Here is a 13397-nt window from a genome sequence, read left to right on the forward strand (position 1 = left end):
CTAGCACATGCATCTAATCTTGCTCATCCTTGGGAAGGAATATACTTTGTTAGTGGCCCATAAGATTTGAGAACTTGTGCTCTCCTTTCAACATGGTGGAGATGGCATCTAGGTCAACCAGAGTGGTCTTCGAAGTATCCATCTTGACTCTCATAGCTTCCAATCTATTGCCTTAGAACATTAGACCATTCCTCTAGTCTTTTATCACTCATACATTTTGCATCCAGGGTCAGCCTAACAGGATGTCATAGTTCACTCCCTTCATAACTATGAAGTTCACTGAGAACTAGACTCCCGCTATCTTCAAGGGCCAGTCCTTTAGCACTTCAAATGGTATAACCTTCATTTCATTAGCCAACATGACATTAAACCTTGCAATCTTCATAGGTGGGTTACCCCAAGCCTGCAGGATTGCATGGTTGAGTACACTAACTCCTACTCATGTGTCTACAATGCTCTTCCTTGTAGCATCTCCTAATGCATTGACAAGTAAGACTGTGTGCATCTTTGTGCCTTCCCAAAGGGCATTTATGTGAAAAGACTTAAGCATTGAGTTCAAAGTTAAGTTTGGTATATGCGTTATTGCATCATGGTCAAGCAAGTCGGTCACTCTAAGCTCATCATGTCATTCTACCTACTACTTCAACCCTTGCCATAGCGTTGGGTTCTGTCTGAGCAACTCTCCCAAAGGTAGGGTCACAAGGGCTGATATTAACGTTCTGAGCAAGTTGCCAAATGCCTGCTTTTCATTAAGCTCTATACTCTTGTGCTAATGATCTTGGGCAATCTGCCTACCTATGGCATCTAGGCTCTGTCTATGCAGTGCTACATGGGGTACAGATGCATCTCTTGATTTGAATTGAGTAGGCGAGACCGGTGTGCTCATACTAGAGAGCTCATCAATTTCATCTTCAATAATGGGTTCTGCATCTTTTAGGTGCACTTGGGCTTCTCTCACCCACTCCTTGACCTTATCAACCACTGCCTCAAATTGGGATATTCTCCAACCTTGGTACTTTTCTTTTTTGTTGTCTTAAGAGCAAATGTCTCTGCTTCTGTGTCCGTGACTTGCTTCCCCTTTAGTAATGTGGTGGCACTATCTATCTTAAGCATAATCTTCATCTCAGCCCTCTTTTTCCTTCTTCTATGGCTTCTCTTCCCTATGGAAGCTGCATCGAGGTTGCTAGGTCCAGATAATGAAATATTGGCCTACTTTGCCTATGCTCGGGTCATGACATTTAACAAAATTGGTGTGGTTTCACCATCAAGTGTCTCAACTCCAAATAGTCCCAATGGTATGGATGGCACAATAGCTAAACTAGTGAAAGGTTTTCGCCTAGGGCACTTGATGTTGTACAAGTGTGTGATCCCACACTCAAGGCATCTCACATTGGCCTTGTCTCGATTGGCTTGCTCCCTTTTGAGGCATCATGATGAGATTTGTCTTGGGTGACTGCAAGTCTAGCATGAGATGGGTTCCTGGTTCTATTCTCCTAGACCTCTACCTCTTCCCCTACCCAACACCATCACTGGCACTGGTCTAAAATCCATCAAGATGGGATTGCCCTCTTCATCATACGAGATGTAAGGATTTACATATATTTCGTCCTCGTTTGGCTTCTCTACATAATGTATCAGAGCATCACTCGATGGGTGGGTCACGATGGGTCCAGGTGGTCTAGGTATCCTTGTAGGGTTGATATCGATCCTAGGGACAATTGGCTTTGAATCATTGGGTATACTAGGAGAGCTAGTGGAGCTCCCCTTCTGAAATATGGCAGTCTACTCCTCCCTAGGTAGTAACATTGATTATATGGCTTTGAGTATGGCAATCATCTCGATAATCAAAAATGCATTGCATCATGGCTGAACCTATCACTATTGGCACAAGATTTGGATCTAGGATCCATGCACTCAGCCGAAAACTAGTTTCCTCTGCAATGCATGCATTGCATGTGAGGTTGTGCGAGCCGTCTTATCATCTCTTGAAGCCTAGCCAACTCTAGCTTCACATCCACCAACTCATAGCTCTAGTCAACTCTCTTTCCCTTATCTTGGATGCTTTGGCTAGATCTTTCACCAATGGTCATAGCCCTTTCTGAGATTCTAGAGACATTGTTTTCTCACATTGTGGGTCTTGAGCTCCTCTCCTTGAGTAGGTCATCCACTCGTATGGCTTCTTCGAAGACCCTAGCTAGCACATCCCTTTGTATGGTTGAGTTGCTCACCAAGGCCTTGTAAAGCTGTTCGGTTTGGATTTCGCTTATGAACACAGTGGAGACCGCTCATTCGCTAGGTCACTCACACGGTTGGGATTCTCTTAAAGAGACTTGATACGTGAGTGACATAGTCTTTGATATCCTCCTTGTCCTTTTGGCTGACATTCATCAACTTAATGATGAGGTTGTCAGAGTACCCCACCTTAGGGAATCTCTTGACGAAGAGACTCTTGAGGTTATTGAAGTCATTGCATTTGGCATTTTCTAAACTAGTGTACCATGTCCGTCCTTTGTCTCCTATACAAAGTCCAAAAGCTTGTGCATGTTGAGCAAGGTCGGAGAAGCCATTAGCCTCGCATACTTTCTCAAACTACTCCACAAAGCAACATAGGTCATTGTCAGTCTGATGCTTGTCGAGTTGCTTGGCAACCATAGGTAGCTTGGCTTGGCTCCTAGAATTCAAGGTGATTCCTAGTCCTACTAGAAATGTACTCATCATTAGAGCCACTTTGCTCTGCTCCGCAGCTATGTTGTCTAAGAGTCGCGTTGTGAGAAGCTCGCTTAGTATAAGATCAGCCTCTAAGGCTCTCTCCCTCTTAGCATTTGGTCTTGTTCTGGTTCTATTCACGAGACTAGAACACCTTGAACCTCACGTATTTTTATGTCTTATCTTAGCTTTTGAGCTCATTGCTCTCGATTGTAGGTGGCCATGCTTTGCAGTACTTTCCTTGTTGCCAACCTTCTCTCCTCCTCTAGACTAGCTATGTCCTAAGCTGGTTTACCATGATACTTCACTTTAGTTTGCAGGTCATATCAAGTCATCATTTTTGCTGGATGTTGACTAGAAATTCTCCCAAGTCAAGCTCGTTATTTTCCATGTGGATACTGGTTTCTAACATATTGTTGACTTCTTGAGCAACTAGGGTGTCGATCAGGTTGATCAAGTCAGGTAGAGCTACATTTCTAATCATGCATGTCATTGTTGCTCCTGAATCAACTTGAGGATTCAAGTTTCTTAGTATTCGGTGATTGGGATCATTGGCCACTATTCAATGTTTAAGGGTCTCCTCCTACTAGTGGGTTCATTTTGCTTATCTTATCTCACGTGAATTCCTTGTTATTTAAAGCAATCCTCAATGTTATAAGCACTCGGATGCTAGTGGTGTGCTCCTCAAAGTGTGATGTGCAAAATTAGGCTTTCAACTTTTCTAGTACACGTCAAATATTCAATTGATGTAGTGTGCAAATTCAATGGAAACAACACAATGCAACATACACTTTTTATGATCCTTTCATGCATTTAACAGCAACTCTAGCTGGTTTGTTTTGGTCTCTACAATGTCCTAGACATGTGTTCTGAGGGGTAGCAGATTTGGTCAATGAGTTCGGGTCTCTATTCGAACACGGGGCGATTGAGGGTCGATGTCACAGTCATTTTCTAGGCCATTAGATTGCGATTCGTGAGTCTAGTAGCCCTATGAATTGTTCTACGCATTTAGAGGCCTATGAGGGTGTCATCTAGATTGGTCTTAGCCTTTTCATGCCTTGGGGTAGGTCCAATTTTCCAGAATTCGGATTCTACATAGCTCTCCGAGTGATAGTGTCCGAGTTGCAGACTCAGACTTCCAAGTTGAGTACCTCTCCAAGTCCTATTGTTCGAGTTGTAGCATCCGAGTTTTAGACTCGGAGGTCCAAGTTGAGTGTCTGTCTGAGTTCGAGTGGATTGTCTGAGTTTGAATGGATTGTCCAAGTGCCTATGTTCGAGTTGCCTAACTTGGACCGAGTGGTCCTAATGAATGGACACTCAGCCGAGGCCGAATGAATTAGGTCTAGGGTCCAAGGTCGAGTCTTGGACTCTGATAATTTTTTGTTATTTGAGTGGACTTTTGTGACTAGGACTATCCGAGAGGTAGTAGGACTCAAACAACTATGGAATTCATCCGACTGCGATGGTGAAAGTTCCAAAATGATGAAAATCTTGCCGAATCTCACATGTGCTTGATCAATCTTCCATCTATGGTCCTGGGAGCAATTATCCAACATGAAGGCACACTCAGAGCTTACCTGCGGGGCTCAAAAACACTGTGGTGAAGATTCCCAAGCATGAAATGGTTTCTAGTCCTGTAGCTCTCTCTCTCTTTGTCAAGCTCTCTCCCTCGGCTCAGAAATGACAAACAAGATCCCCTGTCCTCTTGGCTTCTTAAACCCTTTCTCTCTTGCCTTCTTACTTCCCCCTTCTCTTTCTTTGTTGTCCTAATGGCTTGAATGTCTCTTTTCCCAGTTTTTCCCTGTTTTGGGCCTGCTATTACAACAAAAACCCTACTGTGTATTTCTTTGTTTTCCTTGTTTTTTCATTACCTAAATGCATCTAATCTCAAGCGACCACTTACATTAATCCAATCTACTTAAATCCGAAAAATAAAATAAAAAACTCACTTGAAAAGGAGATTGAATACCTCTTAAACTCCCTCTCTTCCTACTTATCTCAAGCACCGGTTTGGGGCAAACCCTATTTCAATGCTCAATTCGGAGCATGCAAGCACTCAAAGCTTGAATCCGTTGATCTCGGCAATAGAACCAAAATGTGGGAGCTTCTCGATCAACTACCAAGACCCACGGATTGCTTATTGTTTCAAGCGTTTCAAGCCAAGTGCAATGGCTGCCTCTCACATAGCCATATGCCGTCACACCTACGAGTGTAGTGAGCTTACCTTCGTGCTCAATCGAGTTGCCTTCTCCCTCAAGAACTCTAGTAGCTCCATAATCTAAGGAGCAAGAGCAAGCAAGTTCAATCCTTCAGCTCCAAGCTCCATACTCCATTGCCACACACGAGACAAGAAGAGAAGAGATGAAGAAGAGAGGAGAAGATGGAGAGCTTCTCCACCATGGTCCCTCACCCTCACCCACTCACTCCCTCACACTCCCTCTCTCAAGAACAAGCTCAAGCAAGCAAGAATAAGAAGAAGAAGATGAGAGCTCGTTTTGGTGACACACAAGAATGAGCTTCTTCATTCACTTTTTTCCTTTTATACAAAACCGTAACCCTAATCCCCTTTGGACACCCATCCCTTTTTAACATGCTCGGCCATTTTAGCTTAGGTCCTCTTTTCCTATTCCCTTTCTATTTGCATTGTGCCTTCACCCATGCCCGTCTACATTTACAAATTGCACATGAGGGAGCATGATGCTCTTTTACAAGGATTTAGAGTGTGCTTTTATATTTAAAATATGTCTATTCTCTTTTGCGCTTACCCCAAACTTTTAAGGTTGTCCTTGTGCTTTTGGTCTTTTTCCTACTATTTCCTCTGTTGAGCCACCTTTTTCTGTTTTGCCACCCTATATATTTTTACTTTTATTTTTGCTTTCTTTGCACTTTGATGAACACAAATGTTGCTTATCTTATGCCACTCGAGATCAACTACAAGGCTTCAAACATTGCACAACTCTTTGTTAAGTAGATCTTTAGGCTTCATGGATTACTTAAGAGGATCGTCAATGATTGTGATTCTCTCTTCACTTCTCATTTTTGGGAAAGCGTGTTTGAAGCCATTGGAACATGGCTTTGCTTTAGTACAACTTACCATTCAACAACATTGATGGACAAAATAATCAAGTAAATCAAGCCGTTGAGGACATACTTAGAGGTAATTATTTCAGATAACCCAAGCGGTGGATACAATATCTACCCTTGGTTGAATTTTCCCACAATGTGTCCTATTATAAAAGCATTCAAATCACTCCATTTCAAGCATTATACATGTAAGAATGTCTTAGACCACTCAAAGCATATGCTGATCTAGGGAGGCAATAGTGGATCTTCAAAAAGAAGGACACATAGTCTTTGTCCATATCCACCCTAAGAAGAGTTCCTTGTCTTTGGGACAATTGAAGAAACTAAGACCAAGTTATTGTGGACCATAGCAGATCCTCAAGTATATAGGACTCAATGCTTACAAGTTACAACTCATTGAACACTTGAAAGTTCACATTGTATTTCGTGTTAGACTTTTGAAAAGTTATGTAGTCAATCCTCGTCATACTCTTGACGATCAACAAATTGTAATGCCAAGCCAAGGAGTCCTTAAGCTCTTCAACATGAGAGAATACTTGATCTAAAGAAGAGAACCCTAAGAATCAAGACCATTAGAGAATACCTCATCTAATGGAAGGAATATCCTAATGGATGCACTTGGATTGATGTGAGGAAGCATTGTATAAGCAATACCCCTAGTTTTTCTTGAGATGAGGATATCTCGATTACTCTAAGAGGAAGAGGATGTAATATTTCTACAACCCCCCACTATATATGACATGGAGTTTTGAGAGAGAGAGAGAGAGAGAGAGAGAGAGAGAGAGAGAGAGAGAGAGAGAGAAGAAGAAGAAGAAGAAGAAGAAGAAGAAGAAGAACTTGCAAAAGAATAGAATAAGAAGACAGAGGAGAAGAGAAGAGGAGGCTAGAGGGAAGAAGGGAAGAAAAGGATAGGGAGAAGAAGAGAAGAGGATAAAGAGAGGAAAAGAGAAATTAGAGGGGGAGAAGAAGATAGAAGAGAGAGAGGGTTAAGAGAGAAATAGTTAGAAGAGGGGGAGAAGAAGAGGATTGCGCAAAGACTCTGTGACCTCGAAGGCTCATCTCTTGTGAAGACTCTATAATCTCTTACGAGGGCCCTAGCCAAAAGAGCATTTAGTGGCCTTGGCAAACAGTTTGTGTATCCTCAATATGTCAAAGACCTCTTTTACATGCTGCAAATGGTCTTCTTTATTCTTGCTATAGATCAAAATGTCATCAAAGAATACCAAAACAGTTTTAAAGAGCAATGGCTGAAGTATCTTATTCATGAGACACTGGAATGTGGCTAGAGCATTTGATAACCCAAAAGGTATAACCATAAACTGATAAAGACCCCTCTCCGTCCTGAAGGCTGTTTTGAATTCATCCCCTTCCTTCATGCGTATTTGATGATATCCCGATCTCAAGTCAATTTTGGAGAACACCTTGGCATCCTTCAATTCATCTAAGAGATCATCTATTCTAGTTATTGGATATCTATTCTTGATAGTGACCTTGTTGAGATCGCGGTAATCAATGCACATTCGAAAGGAGCCGTCTTTCTTCTTCACAAGAAGAACTGGAGAAGCAAAAGGTGATTGGCTTGCCTTAATGAGACCCATTTCCAAAAGCTCTTTGACTTGGCGTTCTACCTCTTCTCTTTCCACTTTGGAGAGGCGATATGGTGGTTTGTTGATGGGCTTTGTATTGGGCAGCAAGTCAATGGGATGATCCACTTCTCTTTTGGGAGGAAGAGAGGTAGGTGGCTGAAAAATGTCATCATATTCTTTCAGCAATTTACAAAGACATGGGTCCATGTTGTTGGTAGGAGAAGAGGGCTGATCCTCTTCAATCTTAGAAAGAAGAATGGTGAACATACATGCCTTTGCATTTATCTCTTTCTTAACCTTCTTGGGGCTGATAATCTCCATTCTTTTCTTTTCAACTCCATGTAGTGTTACTTGTTGTCCACACCATTTAAACTCCATTTCCATGTTGTTGAGATCCATGGTAAATCTGCCCAAAGATTTCAGCCAGTTGCAGCCAAGTATTATATAAATGGGACCCATTTCTAATGCAATTAGGCTCACTGATGTAGTGCACAATGGAGAAAGGGTGATAGGTACATTTGGACAGCATTGATTGCTCTTCTCAAAATTTCCATTTGCCACTTGGATTTTGAGTGATGTAGACATTTCATGCGTATTCAATTTCAGCCCATTGAGTGACTTAGCATTAATGAAGCTATGTGTACTTCCCGTATCAATGAGTATATGAGCGGTCCTTCCCTTGATTTGACCTTTAAGGCATAGGGTATTATCCCCTCTTGAACCACTCCATGCATCACTTGATATGGCACATAGCGATGGATGTAAATCAGTCCATGAATCATCCAAATAATGACCGCCCGGGTCAAAAGGAAACCCATCCATCGGATCATAGAACTCATCATGGACATTCTCTTCATTTTCATTAGCCTCTTCTTGAATTGTTGTGACATCAAGCTGAGCCAAGCTTCCTTCAATAGATTCAACATCGGAATCATCCTCGATCATCATGCTAATCTTCATATTTTTGGCCTTGCATTTGGACTTATGATCGGGTGACCATTTCTCTCCACATTTGAAGCATAGTCCTTTAGCATACATATCCTTGAGCTTGTCATTCGATACATGTTTGCCTTGAGTAGGGGCTGAAGTTTTGGCACTTATATCAGTTCTCTTTCCATCAAATCTATTTTCAGCATTAGGTCTGAAATTACTGCTTTGTTTTGACCCAAAAACAGTAGGAAAAGTGGGTATCTTGCTGTAGGTATTGCTGAAAGTATTTGATGGCTTCCCAATATGCTGAAAATTAGTTTTAGCATGCCCATAATGGCCTGATGTCCTTGGGAACTGTGTAGGCTGAAAATAATGCCCTGTTTTTGGCTGAAAACCCTTGTATTTCTGCCCATAACGTTAAGCCAATTGAATGGCAGCTTGTAGGGATGTAGGGTTCATGGCTCCAACTTCGGAAGAAAGAGTAGGTTCCAAACCAAATATGTATTTATTCAACTTGGCACTATCGGAGACCCCATGAACATACATCGAAAGGTTCAAAAACTGATTTGAGTACTCTCTAACCGAGAGACCACGTTGCTCAAGTGCATACCACTTCTTCTCTAATCGCTCTTTTTCAATAGGGGAAACAAAGACTTCAATCATAGCATTTTTCAATGCATCCCAAGACAAGAAGTCATGTCCCATCCTCGCCATATATCTCCACCAAGTGTGAGCATAGCCTTTTAGATGAAGGGCTGCAAATTTTACTTTGGCATTCTCGAGTCTTGGGTAAAGGGAAAAATACATCTCTAACTTGTCAAACCACTCCTCCAACTCCGTGGGTGAAGGGTTATCTCCCTTGAAGTTTGAAATAATTATTTTCTCCTTGTACTCTCTCTCATATTGAGGAGGTTGTCCATTATGGTGCTGCTGCCCACTATGGTGTTGTGGCCCAAAAGAATTGCCAAAAGGTCCTTGCCTAGGATATTCATTATTTCCATGCCCTTGTGCATAAGGAGTTTGCTGTCCATAATGCATACCATGACTTTGTGGCTGGAAATAATGTCCTTGAGGCTGAAAGTATGTGTTGCTCACATTGGGAGGTTGTCCATGCATAGGTGAGTTGAAAGGTGGTTGTTGCCCATTATTTTGCTGATTCCAACCATGATTTGACATGGAACTTGGCCTATTGGGCTGCACTTGAGTAGAGAAATTATGTTGTGGCTGTCCAAAAGCAGGGCTGAATTAACATGCCCTTGGTCATAGCCACCAACATTTGCTTGAGGGTTAAATTGCTTGTAGAAAGAGTTGCACCCATGGATGTCTTCATCATGCTTTGAGTTTGTTTGCACTCTCTCTTGAGGATCCTGCCCATGTGGCTGAAAGTGACCCTTTTGTTGATGGAATTGTGGCTGAAGTGAAGTGGGCTGAACAAAATCCTTAGCTTTAGATGACTCTCCAACTTCAAATTGACCTACCACCTTAGGAGTAGGTGGTTTAGGTGGTTCTTCAGCCCTATGAGGATGTGGGACATTAAGACCAGCTGTAGGCAACATTTTCTCACCCAGAAGTGCTACAAGCTTGTCAATATCCAACCTCATACCCTCGAAACCTGATTTCATATCCTTTATGTCATTTGACAATTGTTGAAAACTGTTTGAATTCATTGAGATATGAGACATCTCTATGGGTTGATTGGTAGGGGAGTGGGTGGAACTTGCATCGACCTCTTCGTTCTCATAATGCATTCGGTAAATGGCATCTTGAGAAGTGTCATGTTCACCCCTTTCCTGTTGATGTTCACCCCTTTCTTGTTGATATTCCTTCAATTCTTCATTGATAGTATCCAAAACAGGGTCTCTCTTCTTATTCCTAGCCATGGGTTGATTTCTGTCCTGAATTTCCTGCAGTAGAAAAACTTGATTATCTTCACTTCTAGAGCTCCAAATTACGAGGTCTCTGGCTCTGTTCGCTTGAAGAGCCCTCTATCCAACGATCTATCAAGTGCAGAAAATGGATGAGTACAGAAATTTCTGTAAGGGATTTTTTGTTGCTGTCTGAAAATTCCTGCAGGCAGTGAATACCCTGTTCTAGTCAATTAATGGCTTGTACCATCAATACCAAGCATGTACCAACTTCATAACCCTGTAGGAGAGTCTCATACATCTGCCCATACTGAAAAATGACCTCTGTAACCAGTAAAATGGCTGTCTAACTCAATGTAGACTGCAATCTTTAATGAGGGTATGCATACATACTCTATCCTAAACTTTAATGCTGAACCATAGTGTCTTTACCATAGGATGCATACATTTTACTGTAGCCATATGTCTTCATATATTTGTCATACATTCGTGAGTACCATACATTTGCCAATATCTCAAGAACTCACTGCCCATAACTCATGCTGTAGGCTGATTTCAAGTGCCTTTGAGATTTGTACCTGCACCTAAACTTGAAAATACGTGGGATCCGAGACCCGAGGGGTTTGCAAAGTTCCCTCTCGGGCCAGGTTGCGCTCCCCTTCAGGGTCCTCGTCGGTAGGGGAGGGTCACCTCTCTTTTGTCCTACCGACTCGCCCGGCATCCACTTTTCCTCGTGGGCAAGTACATGGCAAGTGAATTCTAGCTCTAAAAATCAGTATGATATGCATGGAATAGGAAGGAAATACAATTGCCTTTCATTTGCCCTTTTCATGATATGCAAGATTGGAATTGAAAAGGCTGAAATGTCAATGAGAAATGGAGAGGTATTTACCTCAGCAGTGACTCACTGCTTACAAAGCTTTTCTCACTTACCAATTGGGTAATGATTTCTTATGATCAAGAGGCAAAATAGGCAATCAATTTCATGTCAGGGTTAGGCAATAAAGATTGAGTAATGAAGCTCAAGAAATTACTAATTTCAGTGAATGAAAGTAGATGGGTAATGCTCATTCATTATGGAAGAGTTTGAGACATTTAGAGATGGCCATTTCAGTAAATTGAAGAGGTTTAGTAAAGACAATGACTGACATAACCTATAGGCTTCATGTAATGCATTAGGCTATGAATGAAAGCTTCATTAATCCTCTCATTTCTCTTCAACAATTGGAAATGAGATCAGCAATTGGATGTAAAGAGAAATTAAGAGTGATTAGAGTACCTCATTTGATTGATTGGAGAAGAGTATTGTTGATGGAATGACCTTCAATCCATAATGCTTGACATAGATGAGTTGAGCTTGATAATCCTTCTAAAACCAGTCCAAGAGATCTTCAATATTCAGGAATAATCCCTTCCTTGATAAGCTTCAGCTTCATTAATCCCATGAAAGCTCCAAATGAGGGTTGATGAAGACCAATTACCTTCTCTACTTGAAGTAGGTTGCAATAGGTAATAGAGAGGGATTCAATGTGTCCAAGAGATCCCGAAATTTGAGAGGGAATGCCAAAATTTAATGGCATGAAAGCTTCATGCTGTCCATTGAACACCTAGACCTCCATTGGCTTCAATCTCCTTCAATGTCGGTCCAATGTTGATAGATTCTTGAGGGAAAATGGTTGAGGAAGCTTCAGAGATGCTTTGCCCACAAAAGCCCCATGATTTGCTTTAAAAATTTCAGGAATCTTTGATGCTGTTCCAAACTGCCATAGCTAGGGTTTTGAAGAAGAGGGAAAACTCCAAACTAGTAAAAATCTTGAAGAAACTTGTGAGAGATCTCTTGCCCAGGGTTTGAAGATCATTAGCAATGCTTAAGAAACTTCATATCTCTGAAATTTTTCCACGCAGTAAGGGAGTATGTGCAGGCAGCGCAAACAGCGTGAGTACATACTCATGTACCAGAAATCCATGATGATACTAAGTAGCTATATTAGCTACTCCACTTGAAGCTCTTGAAGCAGGGAAGAAGGTCATCCAATACATTCTCATGATAGAAGTGAGAAGGAGAAGATCTGATGTTGTCTTGGCCATGGATTCTTGTGGATAGCTTGAAGGAAAAGAGAAGAAACCCTTGTTTCATGAAAAGTAACTCTAACTTTTCCTTCCTCTAAGTCCTGTAACCATTAGTTTGTCCACTTACCCCAATTTTTGCTCAAAACTTGATCACGTCCTGCTATTTTGGCTGGAGCCTTCCATTTCTTCCATTGGTAATGCCAAGAATCACCATCTTCATCCCTGTTTGTAGCAGACCTTCACATGTAACTCCGGTTTGAAGCCTTCATGTCCTGTCAAGTCCTGTCACTCAAATTCCTAACTATGGTTTGCTCTCTCTAGCCTTGGAAACTGAATCTAGTACTTGAAAATGACTTCTGCAGGATCTAAGCTACTGCTCTGATACCAATGTAATGAAAGCAATCAACCATGGAATGAAATCTAACTGAAATTGAAAATTAACTAAGCTTACAACAAAGAATTAACAAATCTATTGCACCAAGACATCCTCATCATGTATTAATGGTTGGGGATTCAAGAATACATGACGGCCATGGCTGAGTGCTTCATAGGCTAAGAAGAAGCTAACTCCAAGAAAAATGGTAAAGCCAAGATTATTGAATGATCAAAAGATATCTTGCCTTTGGCCTCTAGTCCCTTTTTATTCTAACCCTCTTCCAAACTTAAGGGCTGTTCACACATGTACACATAGGCTAGGGCTAAATTTACAAAGGCTGGAATTAATCCAAGGTGCAAATATTAATGTTGTATTTTCCCTTCATGACAAAGGAATGCGTAGATGTATTTCTAGAAGAGCTGACTAAACTTCCACGACACATAGGGAAGTTGATCATGAGATTAGTCTAGAACTAGAAGCTACTCCGATTGCAAAGAGACCATATTGAATGTCTATCCTAGAATCCAATGAGTTAAAAGAGTGTCTCAAGCAACTCTTGGATCAATAATACATTAGACCAAGTAACTCACTATGGGGAGCCACGATGTTATTTCAAAAGAAGAAGGACGAAACCCTCTGCCTTTGCATTGACTATCACAAGGCTAAACCAAGTGACAATCAATAATAAGTATCTAATTCTAGGGGTAGATCAAATACATTACTAACTTTAGGGAGCAACTATTTTCTCCAAAATTGATCTCACATCAAGTTACTACCAGA

Source organism: Lygodium microphyllum, chromosome 12, assembly GCF_053477565.2.
Source record: "Lygodium microphyllum isolate KBCC chromosome 12, Lygodium_microphyllum_v1.1.10, whole genome shotgun sequence".
NCBI classification, from domain to species: Eukaryota; Viridiplantae; Streptophyta; class Polypodiopsida; order Schizaeales; family Lygodiaceae; genus Lygodium; species Lygodium microphyllum.